The sequence below is a fragment of the Saimiri boliviensis genome, chromosome 1, assembly GCF_048565385.1.
Source record: "Saimiri boliviensis isolate mSaiBol1 chromosome 1, mSaiBol1.pri, whole genome shotgun sequence".
NCBI classification, from domain to species: domain Eukaryota; kingdom Metazoa; phylum Chordata; class Mammalia; order Primates; family Cebidae; genus Saimiri; species Saimiri boliviensis.
The window spans coordinates 185,304,073-185,318,219 of NC_133449.1; the positions used below are offsets into that span (position 1 = coordinate 185,304,073).

The following is a 14,147-nucleotide window of genomic DNA, read 5'->3' on the forward strand; positions in this document are numbered from 1 at the left end:
TCCCATCACAATTAGAATAAAATCAAGTTTCTGAACCTGTCCTATAAGGTCCTCCATAACCTGGTATCTGCTTACCTCTCTGATTTCACTTTACACATTTATCTTAACTCACTTTGTTTACTATATTGAACTCCTTTATTTTCCTATAACATAAAAAACTTGTCCTTTGTATATGTTATTCTCTCCCCCCAGTAATTTCCCATGTATGGTTTTGTTTGTTTGTTTGTTTTTTGAGGAGTTTTGCTCCTGTTGCCCGAGCTGGAGCGCAGTGGCGCGATCTCAGCTCACTGCAACCTCCTCCTCACGGGTTCAGGCGATTCTCCTTCTTGGGACTGCACGTGCGCACCACCACACCTGGCTGATTTTTTGTATTTTTAGTAGAAACAGGTTTTCACCATGTTAGCCAGGCTGATCTCAGATTTCTAATCCCAGGTGATCTGCCTGCCTTCGGTCTTCGGAAGTGCTGGGATTGAAGGCGTGAGCCACTGCGCCCAGCCTGCTGCTTTTTTATATCTCAACTCAACTATCACTTTCTTAGATAGGCTTTCAGTGACTTCTCTAGCTAAGTGCCCCAGACCACCTACTTAGCGATTATTTATCACATAAGCATTTATAACGATCAAATTTGTTTGATTTTTTTTTTCACTTTTTTCCTCCAACCGGAAGGCAAGCTCCACGAGGCTTTCTTAGCTGATTCAACATTACTCCCCCCGTGCCTACCACAGTGCCGGACACATTGTCAGTAGTAAATAGATGCTCTTTGAAATCTTAATGAAGAGTGAGTGAGTGAGTGAGAGTGATGAGGTCATGGTTTTCTTTCATTGAAGTGAAATGCACATAACATAAAATGAACAATTTTAAAGTGAAAAACCAGTGGCATTCAGTACATTCACAGTGTTCAATTACCATCTCTATCTAGTTCCAAAACATTTTCATCACTCCAAAATAAAACCCCGTACCCATTAAGCAGTTACATCCCATTCTCTCCTCCCCTTGGTCCCTGACAACAACCAATCTGCTTTCTGTGTCTATGGATTTACCTATGCTGAATACGTCATATCATTGAATCATATGATACAAGACCTTTGTGTCTGGATTCTTTTACTTAGCATAATGGTTTTGAGGTTCATCCACATTGCAGCATGTTTCAGTATTTTGTTCCTTATTGTAGGTGAATAATACTCCATGATATGGACATACCTAAATTTGTTTAGCCATGCATCTGTGATGGATATGGGCTGTTTCCACCTTTCCGCAATTGTGCATACTGCTCTATGAACATTGTATGTTTCATTTTAACAGGCCCCAAACTCCATTTTGGAATTTGGGGGATAGGCAGTGATTTCTAGAGTATAAACTCACTCAGCTTATCTCTCACACCTCAGGATTTCTCAGAGTCATTGAGAGTAGCTTTATGATCATATCTGCTTATTCATCATAGAATTCTCAGCTAAGTTGTTACTCTGTGCATTCATATAGCAGGTCCCAAACGCAACAGGGCTGGAGACAGAACTGGAGGTAGGCAGGAAGAGATTAAGGGAAAGGGTGGTACTTGTAGTTCAAATGATAACTTTTTTTTTTTTTTGAGACGGAGTTTCGCTCTTGTTACCAAGGCTGGATTGCAATGGCGCGATCTCAGCTCACCGCAACCTCCGCCTCCTGGGTTCAGGCAATTCTCCTGCCTCAGCCTCCTGAGTAGCTGGGATTACAGGCATGCGCCACCATGCCCAGCTAGTTTTTTGTATTTTTAGTAGAGACGGGGTTTCACCGTGTTGACCAGGATGGTCTCGATCTCCTGACCTCGTGATCCACCGGCCTCAGCCTCCCAGAGTGCTGGGATTACAGGCTTGAGCCACCGCGCCCGGCAAATGATAACTTTTTAAAAAATGCACATTGCAAGATAATCAATTTACTCATTCAGTAATGAACTCTGTTTCCCTAAGAAATGTTAGGAGCTGCCCATGCTTACTGAATTAAGCACTTGGGAGTCCCTTGGTGGTATGTTCAGTGCCATCTCCAGTATTAGAAAGTTTTAATCTGCAATTAGATATATATTAAGCCATTAAAATATCATTGCATTTTAATGATTTGAATCTATGAAAATAAGTAAATTAGTAATGGCTTATTAAACTTTACAATTTCTGGTTATTGTAAAAAAAGATCTGTACATTATAAGATGTCGGGGGGGGAGCCTTTTGTGTATTTTATTACATTATTCTTCAGTGAAGATGACAAGAATAAAAACGTTCATGCAATTACTAATTTTTAAAAATAAGTACATTAGCTATTATGAACTGAAACTATTTCCATGAAAGCCAAGTGCAAACAGTTGTTTAGGTCTAAGCACTTTATCTCAATCCCTGGCACTCTGTTTTGTGCTTTGGAAAGCTCTACTCAATTCAGAACATAAATTTAGAAAAGGTTTCCTCCCTGAAACCCTCTGAAAGCCTGTAGTTATGGTGGTTACTTAAATATTATTTCCATAGCTACGCTGGCTTCTAGCCACAGCTCAAACGCATATCAACAAGCTTGGTGTGAAAATGGAAAGGAAGGGGGGAAAAAAAAGAAGAGACAGAGGACACTAATTTTTCTTCTTCAGAGTAGGAGGTATAATGTCTTTATAAAGTAATAATTAAAAGAAAAACAATTACTGGAACCTTATCTGGACCATGCAGCTGTACTTCCTCCTTTTACATTAGCAGTGTTTCTAAGGTTATGACAAACCATGAAAATTGCATCTTTAGGGGAGTTTTATTCCTTTTCCCATGATTTGATTGAAACAGACAGCTACATTTTGTGTATATATAATTAGGCAGTAAAATAGGCTTTGAAGGCAGGTTTCCATTTAGTATGTGAGTCACACACACGGCAGCCTTTCATTCAACAGCCAAAGACTGATCTTTTTAATGCTTCAACTCACTCAACATGTTTTCTGAATGCTACATCTTGCACTGAGGGGAAAAAAGGAAAAGAAAAAAAAATCAGCTTTTAGCCCATATTTCTTTCTTTTCTTTTTTTTTATCTTCTTTCCAAAGGAAAAACCAATCTGAAAAACCAATCTAGGAAGTCTTTGGTGATTTAACCTTAGGACAAACTGATTTTTATCGTCTTTTTTCCAGATTGTCGTTCGGGGCACCAGTCAATGCCGCACCAGTTCCTGGCGTATCTAATCCCTCTCATAAAAGGCCATTGTGGCAGGAAAACTGAGACCAATGGCTTTTTCATTCTCCACCTCTCAGCTCTCCAAAATAATGGCAGTGGGTCTAAGAAGGGGGAGTGAGAGGGAGAAGAAATACAATCCCATTTTCTCAATGCTGTGCCCATATGTGGCACTAAGTGATTTTTTTTTCCCTGAACTTAAATTAGGAAGAGCTTTAACATGGTGCAGTTATTTAAGATGCAGCCTGTTTTTATGAAAGAGATTGCCCTCTGAGATTTTGTGAATACAATGAGAACAACCCTGGGTGTATTTTTTGTTTTTTTTCTGTAATAGCAATCAAGTCTATCGACTGTGCATCATCATGCCTTATCTGATTACAAAGCAGTCGCCTATTAATCTTTAAGCTTTCATCTCACTGGATAGCATTTGCTATCTCCTGTCTCATTCTGGCAAACCCAAAGATGGAGAGAAATAATATCAAGCTACTTGGCTGATTTATGCAAGTGATAGTTTGTGTTTGTAGAATGCCTTTCATCCGAAGACCTCAAAGGGCCTTATGAACGTTATCACGTTGACAGGGCCCAGCTCTAACGAAAAGGGCACAGGAGGGCCACAGTCATATAAATCAAAATTTCTAGAGTGATTAGTACCCTGGTAACCAAAAGAGATAAACTAGATTCTCATTTTTGATGTGAAATTTGATGTTCATGCAGGAATTTCAATTTTCAATTCAGGCACCATCACTGAATAAACCACTCAGTATTCAATTTACTTCCTGGGATGTCCCCCTGGGAAGTCTACTCCCCAAGATAAAGGGCTTTACATGACAGGCAGGTGTATATATTTCTTCAATTGGCCTAATCTAATAAAGCTGGACATGATTTATATGTGCAAAATGTTGCCATGTTAAATAATTCAGAATGAAACTGCCTTTCTAGTTGTGCTACAAATAGATGTCAATCTGCATTTGATGGTGCCTGTCTCCCACAGGAATTTTGAACCAACTGAAAGAAAATACACTCCTTGTGCTGGTTCTAAGAAAAAACACTTGGGACAGCTCTCCTCACTGAAGCCTATGTAATTTTGGCCCAAATCAAATGACATCTTTCACAGTAGGCTATCCTTGCTGGATCTGCTTTTGTGAGAGAAGTACCTTCCACAGAAGAGTATCCATCCAGGTTTTCATGTCAATCTGATACAAAGACCTCTCTTTATAAGAGAGAGACATGTGCACGTGATCAATGCCCAAAGGTTGCGTAATCTCCTAACAGGTCCCATCTTCTTACTCTTCTTCACATTTCTCATCCATTCCTACCTCACAGCTTCTCTCCCCATCCCCAATCTTATTCTTCCAAACTGGATTCTTTTTTTTTTTTTGAGACGGAGTTCCGCTCTTGTTACCCAGGCTGGAGTGCAATGGCGCGATCTCGGCTCACCGCAACCTCCACCTCCTGGGTTCAGGCAGTTCTCCTGCCTCAGCCTCCTGAGTAGCTGGGATTACAGGCACGCGCCACCATGCCCAGCTAATTCTTTGTATTTTTAGTAGAGACGGGGTTTCACCATGTTGACCAGGATGGTCTCGATCTCTTGACCTCGTGATCCACCCGCCTCGGCCTCCCAAAGTGCTGGGATTACAGGCTTGAGCCACCGCGCCCGGCCTCAAACTGGATTCTTAAAAGATTTTTTCTTTTACGAAAACGATATTATGAGCCAAATTTTTATCATAGTGATATCAAATAAAGTCATAAGATTTGCATTCATCACTTCCATATTAACCAGAGAGGCACAATGGGAGCTGTCAGTTTGCAAAAACAAGGTCTCCATACTGCTGTAGCATCATCTGTCTGAACTTCAACCGTGGTTTGCATTTACATGATAAAGCAAAAGAGGCACTATTTTCCAAATGGAGTCTCTTTGCTTATGACAATGAAATGGAAACATTATGAAAATGATCCAGCCAATATCGGGAGTTTCTTGATGATAACTTCTGAATGCCAGTTGATATTACCAACTTGTTAGCCTAATTTTATGAATGGCTATGATAAAACAAGGAAAATATATGCCCTGTGGCTTTACTTGTGAACTAACCAGACCACAGCAGTCAGTTATTTCATCAATCTTCAAAAGCTCATTGGGATCCCAGGGTTGTGTTACCCGGAAAGAGAATGCAGCAAATGGCCAAAAAAGAAGTGGAAAATGACAGGTGCCCTTTACTCCTGTGGCTCCCTCAGTCACATAGAACCAAGACATGGTTTTTCTAGGGCTAGTGCTCTTTTATATGGGCAATGCTTATTTAATATTCCCTTTAGGCCGGGCGCGGTGGCTCAAGCCTGTAATCCCAGCACTTTGGGAGGCCGAGGCGGGTGGATCACGAGGTCAAGAGATCAAGACCAACCTGGTCAACATGGTGAAACCCCATCTCTACTAAAAATACAAAAACTTAGCTGAGCATGGTGGCGCGTGCCTGTATTCCCAGCTACTCAGGAGGCTGAGGCAGGAGAATTGCCTGAACCCAGGAGGTGGAGGTTGTGATGAGCCGAGATTGCGCCATTGCACTCCAGCCTGGGTAACAAGAGCAAAACTCCGTCTAAAAAAAAAAAAAAAAAAAGAAAAGAAAAATTCCCTTTAATGCAAGCATATTTTTTGAGGTTTATTTTAAACTCAATTCAGAAGAATATTCTGCAGTTGTTTTTTTTTGTTGTTGTTGTTGTTTGAGATGGAGTCTCACTCTGTCGCCCAGTCTGGAGTGCAGTGGCGTGATCTCAGCTCACTGCAACCTCCACCTCCTGGGCTGAAGCAATTCTCCTGCCTCAGCCTCCCAGGTAACTGGGATTACAGGCACCTGCCACCACGTCCAGCTAATTTTTTTATTTTTGGTAGAGACGCAGTTTCACCATGTTGCCCAGAATGGTCTTCTCTTGACCCCATGATCCGTCCGTCTCAGCCTCCCAAAGTGCTGGAATTACAGGCGTGAGCCACCGTGCCCGGCCATATTCTGCAGTTATGAAAGGAAAACTCTCAAGGATTTTTAATGAAATGGGGAGGGGGCAGGTAGAGGGTTAAAATTCTCTCTGTTCCCATCACGTTCCCTCATATCATCTTTTTCTTTACAGCATTTGTTGCTATTTTATTACCAGTTTACATATTATTTCTCACCTTCACTGAAGATAACTTCCATGAAAGCAGGAACTTTAGTATCCCTCATTCCTAGAAGAAGGCCTGGAACACAATAGATTTTCAAAAAATATTTGTTGAAAGAATTAATGAATGGATATCAGTTATTCTAAATACATATATCAACATTTGATAGACTTCTGATTCCATAATTTTGTAAGTATTTAACTAGTATACAAATGACCTGATTATTTTGATTGCTGTTTGGTATAAATGACAATCCACTGGAATTAATTGCAAGCTAATGTCTGATGACTCTCTACTACCACTGTCACACATCTACATTACAAAAAACTAAGACGTATGATGACCCAGAATTAGCACAAGATGATGACTTACAAGCTAAGCTATAATTTTGAAACAAGAGCTGGATGTAGGTTCTGGGTATTATATTCAAACACGTTGTCAGTATTTGGGAGCCATTCACTGCACCCTTAACAACAAGTCTATGGATCAAAGACTGGTCTTGCCAAATCCAGTATATGTCTTCTCTTTTTTCCTATTTTGGAGGTCACAGACCATAGCAGTTAAGCACGTGGACTTTGGCTAGGCATGGTGGCTGATGCCTGTCATCCCCAGCACTTTGGGAGGCCGAGGTGGGCAGATCACAAGGTCAGGAGTTCAAGACCAGCCTGACCAATATGGTGAAACCCCATCTCTATTAAAAACACAAAAATTAGCTAGGTGTGGTACACACTTGTAGTCCCAGCTATTTGGGAGGCTGAGACAGGAGAATCACTTGAACCCGGGAGGCAGACGTTGCAGTGAGCCAAGATCACGCCACTGCACTCCAGCCTGGGTGACAGAGTAAGACTCTTATCTCGAAGAAAAAAAAAAGGAAAGAAAGAAAAAGGATGCGGACTTTAGACTTATGCAGGTTGATTAAGCTCCAACTTTCCCATTATGCCTTCATTTCCTCCTCCCTAAAATGGGATAACAAATTCTATCTTCCTTTTTAAAATATATTTTAAGAAGAGAATTATGAGGCAGGGCACAGTGGCTCATGCCTGCAATCTCAGCACTTGGGAGGCCGAGGCTAGAGGATCACTTGAGGTCAGGAGTTTGAGACCAGCATGGCCAACATGGTGAAAGAAACCCCATCTCTGAACTAAAAATATGAAATTAGTTGGGCGTGGTGGTGCATGCCTATACTCCCAGCTACGTGGGAGGATGATGCAGGAGAATCACTTGAACTCAGGATGCCGAGGTTGCAGTGAGCCGAGATTGCGTGACTGCACTCCACCCTGGATGACAGAGTGAGACTCATTAGAAGTAGTATCATGATTCTCTTGTTGCCCTTGCTCCCAAACCTATTTTGGCTAGCCTGTCTTAACTTCTGGTATTTACTTTTTGCATCTACATTGTCTTCGGCTCAAGATCTCCCTTCAGATACTTTATTCTTTCCTTTAGAGTTTAGTTTACCCATTTCTACCTTTTTATTGGAGTGGATCATTCAACCAACTTGTCTTTACTCCTGGCTAGCCATAAGCTTCATTTTATCTCCTAGTCCAGCCATGCCTGCGTTGTCCATCTTGTCCATCTTTGGAACCCCAAATTCTTAATCCAGCTACCGCTTTGAGTGAGTCTCTCACTTTAGGTTTGAAAAATGGTTTCAAAGGTAGCTCTGATTATCCAGAATACTCATCTTGCCACTATCTTTGATGAGTATTATTCAGAATACTCATCCTTTGACAAGGAACAAGCAAACTGAGTTTCCATGTGTTTGTCTACAAAATTAAGGGAGTTTGGGTTAGAATATTCTCTAAGGTCTTTTCCAATTAAAAATATTTGGTTCTGGCTGCAAGTGGTAGCTCATGCCTTTAATCCCAGCATTTTGGGAGGCTGATGCGGGCGGGTCACTTGTGTCCAGGAGTTCGAGACCAGCCTGGGCAATATGGCGAAATCCCATCTCTACTAAAAATACAAAAAAATAGCCCAGTGCTGTGGTGCACACCTGTAGTCTTAGCTACTCAGGCAGCTGAAGGGGGAGATTCACGTGAGCCCAGAATGTAGAGGCTGCAGTGAACTGTGATCATACCACTGCACTCCATTCTGGGTGATGGGAGTGAGACCCTGTATCCAAAAAAAGGAAAGAAAGAAATGTTATATATATAGTTCTAATGATGAAAATTCTTATTTACTTTCATACCTTCTCAGGTTAAATTTTAAAAATTACTACTGTAGCAAAGCATTCAACTTCACTATTATTTTATCAAATGCTAGACTAGCTGATCTAGATTGCACATTCACTATTATGTCTTTATCTCAACATCTCCTAAAGCTATCAGTATCTAATATATCATTTTCTAACATACTCTTAGTCTCATCTGTATACAACTGTTTTTATCCCTCTATCAATTCATACTGGAAATACAATTTGGTGGCATAATATTAGCGATTTATTATGTCTGGTTGTATAATCCACAGTTGTCAAGATGGAGTATCATCCAATGCATGTTTATTTGATAGTTTCACTAGACAACATGAAAAATGAAAATGCATTGCATTTGTGGATGGCTTTATGTTTTAAAAGCACAGTCACACATTAACTCCTATGACCCTCACAACAAATGAATGAGATAAGTAGGGCAAGCTTTATTGTCCCAATTTATAACAAGAAAAACTAGGGCACAGCAGAAAACTGAAGTGGCTTGCCCTAGGCACAACTGTTGATTAGTGACAAGTAGGACAAGAACCCAGAATTATAACTCTGAATCCAGGGTTATTTCCATGGTGCCTGCCCCCATTCTCAGCCAGCTCACTCACTCCACAAGGTGCCCATCACCAAATTCTTCACTGCTGTAAGAGAGTTCTTACTCATTGACCACATCGCTTTGTTTGCACAGAATAGTCAAAGAATCTGTTAGATAAAAATAAAAATAGAAAAATATATATGTGCTTATATTCTTATGAAAAGTTATACAGCTAGGTATTTGCAATTCACAGTTTTAGATGTGATGCGTTGCTCAAGATAAAAATCCTGGCCAGGCGTGGTGGCTTATGCCCGCTATCCCAGGACTTTGGGAAGCCAAGGCGGGTGGATTGCTTGAGCTCAGGAATTTGAGACCAGCCTGGGCAACATAGTGAAAACCCATCTCTACTAAAAATACAAAAAATAATTTAGCCAGGCATGGTGACACATGCCTGTGGTCCCAACTACTTGGGAGGCTGAGGTGGAAGGAACACTTGAACCTTGGAGGTGAAGGTTGCAGTGAGCCGACGTCATGCCACAGCACTCCAGCCTGGGTGACAGAATGAGACTTTGTCTCCAAAAAAAAGTCTGCTTATGCTTGGCTTTAGTGCCCTACTGCCTTTGCCAACATGAGCCCTGGTGAGGAAGCCATCTGATAATCAGTTAAAAATAACAAGCAAACTCCAAGAGTCTAGTGGAAAAAAAAATAGCATTCCTCTTTCTGGGAAGTGGCGGTTACCATTTGAACTATAACATTCCTGCTACTAACAACTCTGAATAAACTATTAGAGCAGACGTTTATTCTTTCTGACTTACACTCACCTTCCCAATTTTATTACTATAACATCATGAGCATCGGCATTAATCTCTTTCCATGTCAAAGAGCCTAGAAGTTTTCAATACTGGCCCTTTCTTTAGTCTTCGATCACTGACCTCTTTCACACTAGTATCCATGAACCCATGTATCGTAGTAGTTATCCTTCCATTTCTTTTGATTTGCAAATTTTATAAAATAGATTTCATTTGTACATTGTTCAGTCTACTGCATATCTAGTCACAGCTAAGCCCTTTGCAAAAACCATAAAAGAAGTAGGAAATACAATACTATCTGTCTGATTGAAGTCTTGAAAGACAAGATACATTCAAAAAGGCACTTGTTATGCACTGAATGTTTGTGTCTCCCTCAAATTCATATGTTGACACCCTAACTTCCAATGTGGTGGCCGTATTTAAAGATGAAGCCTCTGAGGAAGTAATTGAAGGTGAACGAGACCTTATGCATAGAGCCTTGATACAATAGCATTGGTGTCCTATAAGAAGAGACACCCAGAAAAAGAAAAAAAATGAAAAAGGCTGGGTGTTGTGGCTCACTCCTGTAGTCCTAGCACTTTGGGAGGCTGAGGTGGGTGGATTACCTGAGGTCAGGAGTTCAAGACCAGCCTGGCCAACATGGTGAACCCCCACCTTTAAAAAAAAAAAAAAAGAAGAGACACCAGAGAGCTGTCTGTCTGTCTCTCTCTTTCTACCATATAAAGGCACAGGGAGAAGGGAGCCATGTGCAAGTCAGGAAGAAAATGCTCACCAGTAACCAACCATACCAGCTCTTGATCTGAGACTGTTAGCCTCCAGAACTGTGAAAAGAATACATTGCTGTTGCTTAAGTTTCTCAGTATATCTTGTTTGTTACGCTAGCCCAAGCTAACTTTTACAGCTTAAAGAAAAAATATATGACAACCCATGGAGAGCTAACTAGATCACATAGTGTACAATGCAATAAATAAATAACAAATAAGAGAAGTAAAAAGTGATTTGGGCTAGTATTCCTCAGCATAAAAACTACGATGGATTTGATTGACTTTTTAAACTTGAAAGTATTGCATGATTTGGATTGCAAAAACCAGCGACACAAACGGTGAATTACAGGTATAGTCACATGACCTTGGTTTCAGAAAGATAACATGGAGTCATGAAGGGAAAAAGAGGAGGCTTTGGACTCACAGAGATTTGGGTTCAAATTCAAGCTTGGTGTCTTCCTAGCCACAATAATAGTATTACTATTACAGGCCAGGTGCAGTAGCTTACGCCTGTAATCCTAGCACTTTGGGAGGCCAAGGGTGTGTAGATTCCTTGAGCCCAGGTGTTCAAGACCAGCCTTGGCAACACGGTGAACCCTTGTCTCTACCAAAAACAGAAAAATTAGCCAGTTTCATAACCTGGTCTGAAAATAAATAAATACATACATTTAAAAAATAATAGTATTACTATTACATTGCAAAACCCACAGTTACTTTTGCACCAACCTGACATTTATCATTTGAAAGCCTGTTTTGTGCCAAGTACAATTTTACAAGCATGATTTCAATGAATCTATCTTCTTTCCTTCCTTCCTTCCTTCTTTCCTTCCTTCCTTCTTTCTTTCCTTCTTTCCTTCCTTATTCCTTTTTTGACGGAGTCTCGCTCTGTCACCTAGGCTGGGGTGCAGTGGCGCAATTTTGGTTCACTGCAACCTCTGCCTCCCTGGTTCAAGTGATTCTCCTGTTTCAGCCTCCTGAAAGTTTGGATTACAGGCACATGCCACCATGCCTGGCTAATTTTTGTATTTTTAGTTGACATGGGGTTTCACCATGTTAGTCAGGTTGGTCTTGAACTTCTGACTTCATGATCCACCCATCTCGGGCTCCCAAAGTGCTGGGATTACAGGCGTCAGCCACTGCGCCCAGCATCATTGAATCTTTCAAACAACCTTGCTACTCACTGCCTGACACACAGTAGAAACTCAGCAAATGTTTGCAAATGATTGAGTACTAGAGTTTGATTCTCATTTTTTTCTACGTGGAACATAAAGCTCTGAGAAGTTATATGACTGGCACAAGGCCACATGGCTAACAAGAACAGAACTACGATTTGAACAAAATCTGTTCAATTTAAAAATGGGGATAACATTTTTCTTGGTTGGTGTGTGGGGTAAGCAAAATACTCTGGCTAAAGATTTAGCACAATGCCTGGCAAACAACGAGTGCTTAAATAAATATTAGAACAAAACATCTCACATCAGATAAACTGATATGAGATGAATAAGGAACAAAAGGGAAAGCAGTAGCACAACTATTTTTAGATTTTCAAGAGTTTAAGGGAACGTGTTTAGAGTTGATAGAACCTCAAATGACCCATGGAAAGCAAATATTTAATGTGATGTTTGCTTTCATGCTCAGCCGTGGCCACTCTTACTTAGTTTTTTCTGCCAACAATTTTAATCCTAAGCAAAGAGAGACAACTAAATGACTTTTCCTGGAATAGTCTTCATTTTTCATACTGAATAGTTTAATAATATTTTCTGTTGTGATAGGAGATGTTATTTGATACCCCTGATACATATAACACCTTAATAACTCTTTGAGATGTTGAATCAAACCATAAGCTTTTTCTAAACAACCTAAATACTCATCACTTGGAGAACTGATATAGTAAATTATAGTATTTCCATCCCAATGATATCATGCACCCATAAAAAGAATGAGCTCATTTATATGTACTGATCTGGGAAGATGTTTATCATATATTCTTAAGTAAAAAAGTAATTGCCGGAAAAACTCTAATAGTGAAATTCTAGTTTTTGCAAGAAGAAAACTGCATGTGATGTATACACTTATAAATGCACGGAAGCAAACTATGCAAGAGAATATAGTAAACCACAGAGAAACATTTCTGCTGGAGAAGAGAGTACGGTTAGAAGGGCATTTGAAAGGAAACGTACTCCTTTTTGCTTTATATACACCTGAATTTTGTATTCATTAGTAGTGGTATTTTTACTGTATGAGATGAACATAATTATTTTTACTTAGTATTCCAGTTTAAATCTCAATAGGGATTACATCAAGATAATGGCATCAGCATGCCTATATAATTTAACACCCAAAACTCCACTGGAATGACAGAAAATAACCTTGAAGAGTGCTACAAAGCAACATGGGTTACCCTAAGTGCACTATATTATCTTGAGAAATTCCTGAAAGAGAAAAAGCGGTAGAGAAGCACATGGACAGAAGAAAGCTATCACAAACGTGGTATCAGTAACACTAACAATAATCTAACATTTAGGAAGTTCAGCAGAGGTTCCACAGTAATCCCCAAAGCACCAAAGAATCACATTTGGAAGAGCTACATTAGTAGGGTCCAGTTCCTTGCTCCTTTGCCACGTTGGAACAGAAGGAAACAAAGGTTTTTTGCCTCTAGATTATTGCTCTAACTTCTTTCCAAATAAAATAAGAAGGCCTCTAGTTTGTGAATTCAAGCTGGAGAGGAGCCCTAGGTAAGCCAGGGTCTACCCAAGGGCCTGGGAGTGGGGAACACACCGGCGCAGCTGCCTTCCTTTCCTTTTGCATAGCATTTGTTACTAAGATAAAAACCTTCGCCGGGCGCGGTGGCTCAAGCCTGTAATCCCAGCACTTTGGGAGGCCGAGGCGGGTGGATCACGAGTTCGAGAGATCGAGACCATCCCGGTCAACATAGTGAAACCCCGTCTCTACTAAAAATACAAAAAATTAGCTGGGCATAGTGGCACGTGCCTGTAATCCCAGCTACTCGGGAGGCTGAGGCAGGAGAATTGCCTGAACCCAGGAGGCGGAGGTTGCGGTGAGCCGAGATCGCGCCATTGCACTCCAGCCTGGGTAACAAGAGCGAAACTCTGTCTCAAAAAAAAAAAAAAAAAAACCAAAAACAAACAAAAAAAAAACCTTCAATAGGCAATTCTTAAAAAAAAAAAAAAAAAAGTATTTCCACAGGTTGTTGGGGGAACAGGTGGTGTGTGGTTACATAAATTCTTTAGTGGGGATTTGTGAGAGTTTGGTGCACCCATCACCAGAGCAGTGTACACTGAACCCAATTTGTAGTCTTTTATCCCTCACCCTCTTCCCACCCTTTCCCCTGAGACCCAAAAGTCCATTGTGTTATTCTTTTTCTTTTTCTTTTTTTTTTTCTTTTACCTATGTGTCCAAGGCAGGAATCAGGCATGTGCACAGATCAAAAGCCAAGCTGGGATGAACAAGGGGATGCTTTGTCCCTGGCTATGAGATGGGCACCACCAACCAGATGCCAGATGTCACTCTACCCAGGTCAGGGACA

At 40.6% G+C, this 14,147-nt stretch overlaps 1 non-coding gene across 1 annotated transcript; it reads right to left on the reverse strand.

Annotated features, from left to right (window-relative positions):
* Window positions 1-14,008: 14,008 nt before the first annotated feature.
* LOC120365772 (small nucleolar RNA SNORA48) lies at window positions 14,009-14,147 on the reverse strand. Its single transcript, XR_005580627.1, has one exon. It is a non-coding gene; the product is annotated as a small nucleolar RNA SNORA48 (small nucleolar RNA).